This window comes from Zosterops lateralis, assembly GCF_965231275.1.
Source record: "Zosterops lateralis genome assembly, chromosome: 1".
Lineage (NCBI taxonomy): Eukaryota > Metazoa > Chordata > Aves > Passeriformes > Zosteropidae > Zosterops > Zosterops lateralis.
This window is the reverse complement of record NC_139762.1, coordinates 16481412-16487411: the sequence shown is the minus strand read 5'-3', so window position 1 is coordinate 16487411 and position 6000 is coordinate 16481412. Positions and strand designations below refer to the sequence as shown.

Genomic DNA, 6000 nt, shown 5'->3' with positions numbered 1-6000 from the left:
GTTTTCTCCACAACGTGCCCTGACACCTCCATCTGAACAAGGACCTCTGGCCTCTGTTACTTGCTTCTGTCTCGTTGAATGCAGCAGCTAAACCAGGGACTTCATCCTGACATCTTGCAGCTGGACCCCAGTGTGGGGTTCTCTAGCTGGACCCCAGTGTGGAGCTTTAGGGACACAGGTGCCTCACCATGGTCTGCCCCACACGCTTCAGGAGAATCTGCTCCACCACCTGCAGCACCTCCTTCCCTCCTTCTTCACTGCCCTTGGTGTCTGCAGAGTTGTCCTCTCACATACTCCCTCACTCCTCTCTCCTCTGTTATTCCAGGCAGGTTTTTTGTTTCTTAAATGTTATCCCAGAAGTGCTACCTATTGTCACTTATGGGTCCATGGCCAGTGGCAGCTCTGTCTTGGAGTCACTTAACCCTTTGCTCCTTTGCAGAGTCCTGTATTTCTCTGTGACCCAGCACTGCACAGTGAGCAGAGCCTGTACCTTTACAGGTTGTTTATGAGATACTTTAGGCTTTGTCCAATACTCACATACTAACACTCAGCACAGTTTCAGAGGTTTCTACCTTGTGAAATGAAACTGATTGTTGAAGCAGAGCTAAGCTGTGAAACTTAAACCTTCCTCCACAAGTATTTGTTCCAGAAGGAGGCTGATTTGAAGTTGTTCATCATGCCAGAGCCATGGCAAAGCCTGCAGGGCCTGGCTGTGGGGCTCAGCCCACACCAGCAGGTCCCTGCCCTTCCTCAGCACACCTGGACCTCCTGGGTCCAGGCTTGGGGGTTCCCCCACTCCAAGTACCCTGGACCTGCCACCTCCCTGTGGGTGCCTGGGAGCTGTGTGCAATGAGCTGTCTCCCACATAACCTTGAATGAGGGTCAGAGTCCGAAAGCCATTAACTGGGAGATCCTTCTGGATGGGTTGAGAGCAATTTCCTCATAGTAGGGGTAGGCCCTGCTGAGTTTGGAAAGGGGAAGCAATGCCCACATAGGGTCAATGGCTACCGGAGCCCTCCAGCACCAGTCAATAGGGCACCCATCCTTTTTCCCTTGGGCTTGTAACAAAGGTCCATTCACTTCATTTAAGGGGAACCTCTTTGGTGGAGTTGCCTGGATTAACCTGCAATTAACTGTAAATTTGTTCAATTTTAGCTTGTCACGTCATTCGGTATTTTATGTTCACTGATAGTCATGATTGGTGTAATTTTAGAAATAGAACAGAATGGAAGCAAGCACTGCAATCTAGAAAGAAAATAATTCAGATGCATGAACTTAAATTCACTTTTTTCCCCCTGCTTTTTCTCTTTTTTTTTAGTTTTGACAGCTATCAGAGTTTTGTATCTTATTGTGCTTGATATGGTGAGGGGCTGGTTCAGGGCCTCAGTTCATGGAGTATTTTGACTAAAGGAAACATTTTATTTCTTTTACAGCAGAAGTACCAGATGTCAAAACTGTAGAGCGGAAGTGTGAAAATGTGGTCTGTTACCATTCCCAGTGGGCTCCTTTTCCCAAAAGCTTATGTTTTCTAGATCAAACACAAAGTTCTGTGTGAATCCTAATGGGAGACCTTTTAATGATGTGGATTGGCAATATCACTTCTAGAAGCAGTTCCCCAATTTAAAAGAAATGGAAACTTTACTTCCAGTTTTCAGTTCACTGTATAAAATAGGGAGAAAACATGCAAAATAGATGAGCAACTACTCAAATTCCTTTAATATGGAATTTCCCAGCAACAATGACCATTATGAATTCTTCATCCCATTATCTCAGAAGGAGTGGCCAGTGTAGAAGTCCTTGATGCTGCAAAATTGTACTTCATTGTACAGTTCCTTGTGCTTCACATTTCCTTTCATTTGTTGCTCAGTTCATACAAATGCTGACTGAAGTACAAGACTGAATCTCTAAATAGGCCTAGCTCGGGTTGTGTTTTATTCTGCAGGCTTTAATGGGAGGCAGGTGAGCACTGCAACTTCCAGACTTCAGCCAGTGTAATTACAGTGCAGAAATATCCAGTATTGCATGAGGCTGCTGAAAGGGAATGCTCCTTTCACAGGTCAGGAGTGACTTGTTGCTGTTTACAATAGGGAAACAGCCTTTCCAGCTTGGAACCTTAATGAAGAGAGAAAGGAAACTGCAGAGCTGCCTTTGTTTTGGAGGCAGCATGTTCGTGGTCTGTACTGCAGCAGGATACATCAGGCAGGGAGCAGGTCTGAGCTGTCTCAAGGCACAGGGGGAAAATAAAAACTTCAGCAATGAGCAGGTGTTTGACTTCCAAATGCTGGCTGCTGTGTTGGAGTCTAACTCTGAAAAAGGTTTCAGACTGAAATATTGGGATTTTCTAGCAAAATAATGTGAACTTGAAGGAACTGGTGGTGAATTTGTGTTCACCTTGTTGACTTGTCTAGGACAACAAAGGAAACAGACATTAAACCCATCCCTCTGTTAGTACTTTTGTCCATATCCCAAAGAAACAGGAGTTATGTGGAATGCTGAAATGTCTTGCCTTGACATTTCAGAAATGAAACTGTAAATTTCCTCTATGTTTATTTTTAAAATGCTGTTTCTTTGTAAATTGAGCACAGGCTGACCTAAGAGATAGGCTAGAAAAACCAAACCATGCATTAGGATCAAAAGCTTTCACTTAATTCAAAATTATTTTTGCTTTCCCTCCTCCCAGTTTTGTGTTTTTAGTTTCTCTGGAAAAATGGACTCTTTTTAGGTCAACCTGCAGAGCAAAGTCTGCTGGCCTCTCTTCCTCCTGCTGTTTCCTATTGAGCCAGCTAAATAAAAATGAAAAATATATCCATCTGCAGCACAGAAATTTTCTTTGTACACACAAAATCTCCCATCCAGGTGCAATGGGGACCACAAGAGAAGTCCTTTCTGGCAGGCTGCAGAGTTGTGGTGCAGTGGTCTGGCCCCTGACATAACAGTATCTGCAAACCGAGAGACCTGGGCTCTTCCTGCTGGAGCTTCCTCCCTGTCCCTGCCCTGTGAGCATTTCTCATGCCTGCTTTCCTTGTGGGGTCCCATGCAAGGGTGAGGTAGAGCCTGTAGCTGGAAAACATCAGTGGAATTGATGTTATGACAATTACAGCCAAGAAAAGCCAGCTTGGGTGGAGTGAGCTGCTTGAGTGGTGGAAGCAGAAGTTGGTTCATGATCCAGAGGTAAGCTGATGGGAGGTCTGTGTGTGCTAGCTCAGGTGCACATCTCTGCCTGTGGCACAGATGCTTGGGATCTGTTCTGGTTTCAGCAGGGATAGAGTTAGTTTTCTTCCTAATAGAGGGTACAGTGCCATGTTTTGGATTTAGTATGAGAATAATGTTGATAACACACTGATGTTAGAGTAGTTGCTGAACAGTGCTTGCACTAAGTCAAGGATTTTTCAGTTTCTCATGGGGGAACCATGGCTGGGACAGCTGACGTGAACCGGCCAAAGGGATGTTCCATACCATGGGATGTCATGCTCAGTATATAATCTGCAGAGAGCTGGCTGGCAGGGGTCAACCACCAGCAGGTGGTGAGCAATTGTATTGTGTATTTTCCTATTGTTATTATTTCTTAAAATAAAAAAATTATTTCAGTTATTAAACTGGCCTTACCTCAACTGACAGATTTTGTCTTTTTCTGATTCTTCTCCCCATCCCACTGGGAAGGTTGAGGGGAGGGAGTGAACAGCTGCTTGGTACTTTGTTGTTGGTTGGGCCTAACCACAACAGGTTACCAACTTGCCCCACAAAACCTCAAGCTCAGGGGAGCCAGGGTGAGCCATGCATCAGGGGAAGTTCAGAGAGCTCAGTCTAAACTCTGAGAAGCAGGCTGGCACCTCTGGAGATGCCTCAGTTCACTTGGGGAACCTGCAGGCTGAACTGGGTGCCAGGCTTTGAACCACTGCAGGTTGTTAAAGACACCAGAGCTGTACAGAAAGAGCTCTCTCAGCCGTGTCTGAGCAACTCAACAAGCTGAGTCCCCACAGCTCCAGCCAGCACCCACGAGCTGGGCTGCTGAAGGACAGGAGCCAGCCAGGCTGGGGCTGGATGCTCTGCTGCCTTCCTCCTGCACAGCACGGGCCCTGATCCCCCAGATCCCCAGGCCAGGCTGGGAGGTCTGCCTGCGTTTTCCAGAAAGGATGATTACATCTGCAAAGCACCCGCCAGCGCTTTGGGATGAAGAGCGTTATGTAATTGTAAGATAATGTTATTTATAGAGCCAGGTTTTATCCAAAATGGAATTAAACTTGTGTTCCTGAAGTCTCTGCTGTCAAAGACAAATTGGAATTTGTCCACTAGCCTCTAATGCTTTGCATTCAAATTGTTTATCTCAGTTCATCCCAAAGTTTAAGAATATGTTTTATTTACAAATTATACATCTCAGAAAGTGAGGCAATCTCTTTTCCATCAGCTCTGAGGTGACCATGTAAGCCTGGGCAGTGGCCATGGAAGCCTGGGCCATAGTCGAGCTTTGCAATCACATTAGCTCTGACAATAAAGTACCATAAACCAGGAAAGGAAGGCAGACTTTGAGCTGGGTTAAACAGCAAAACCACAGTCCATTGTCCTAGGCACAATATTTTCCTGCATTTAGCACTCTCTGTAGCAATCCATGAGCTGCAGGAGGGAATCCAGCTTACATCCCTGTTGGAGGTGGCACTGGTTCAGTGGGTTAATGTTTGTACTCCCGCAGAACTACAGACCTTGTGACCTTTTAAAATCATGCATTATTAACTTAGAGAGCTTTACTTGCTCTTTTGAAATATTAGATTCAAATCCCTCATATCTGTACTTTTACAAGCCGTGAAAATGCAAATTTCTGGGATGTCTGCTGAAATCCGTGCTAACAGGTGTTAGGAATATTGTTTTATGAGGTACAGCACCTTGCATAGGTTAGTCTGTGGAGTTCATCTGTGCCCCTCACTTGTCATAGTATCTAGCATGAAATTCCACACATGCCTTTTATTTAGGAAAGAACACAAAAGTATGTTATCTTATTCCTCTGGAATTTTCCACAGTTATTTAGCATGTTAGTTTAAGCATAATTGGTTAGTGGGGTCTTGAAATCTATATCTTAGCTGTACTTATTTACATCAGGCTAGAAGTAGTTCATTTCAGTTGAGGTAAATGTGAAGCATTAGATTGCAAACGTACCTAATCCATCTCTCCTCCCCCATGACTAGAAATCCTGTGGTTAAAATAACACAGCCTCTATTCAGAGCACAAACTTAGAGCTGCGAGCAGGAGCAGGCTTGGGATTTAAACAACTCTCAGCAGATGAGTCTGTTCAAGGGTCTTTCTCGGGTTTGTTTTTCATCCTACTTTTGATCCATGAGAGGAAGCCAGGCTCTCTCCTCTGGACAAGCAAGGTAAAGATTTTCTGCATTCTGTATACGGTTGCATGTGCTTGTAAAGGAGCTTATAAACATGATTGCACAAAGGCTGTTGCAAAAGCAATTGTAAAAATGTTGCTGTTATAGAGCAAGAAGTGTTTGGCAAATGGCTTCACAAGCTTGAAATGTTAGTTTGGTCTCCTGGCTATTTCCACAGACAGTGAAATGATGAAATGACAAATCTTGCACAGAGAAGCAAAGAGCAGTGATTCTCCATCACTCATCAGAGAAGCTGAGCATATAGGAAATAGAAAACCTGGGTACTACTGTGATCTAGCCGGACTAAAGCAGAACTGGCACTTTGCTAACTGGCAGGTGTAGTCCCTCCTGGGTTTGTCCAGCTGCTGTAATCCCATTTGGGAGGCTGAGGGTGTGCTGGAGGATGGCACCGAGTCTGTTTACAGAGTATATGCTAATGCTGCTCCAGCGTGACTCTTACAGTAACGGTGGAACTGTGCTTTCAGGAATGTTTGGATGCGCCGTGCCAGATAATTAACTGCCTATTTTTGCTCTTACTGCTTTCCAAGTCACAGGGGATGCAGGAAAGCATCATCTTTCCTTGAATCCTTATTTTATTTGAAATCCAGGAAACAAGCGTGATGTCTGTGCTAAT

The 6000-nt window shown here is 44.8% G+C and overlaps 1 protein-coding gene across 1 annotated transcript in view; it reads left to right on the top strand.

The window, feature by feature from the left end:
- Positions 1-5223: 5223 nt before the first annotated feature.
- JCAD (junctional cadherin 5 associated) overlaps positions 5224-6000 on the top strand; it is a 59998-nt gene continuing 59221 nt past the window's right edge. The window contains exon 1 of the mRNA XM_083878485.1: positions 5224-5363. The gene's annotated coding sequence lies outside the window, so the exon portion shown is untranslated. The remainder of the gene's footprint in view (positions 5364-6000) is intronic.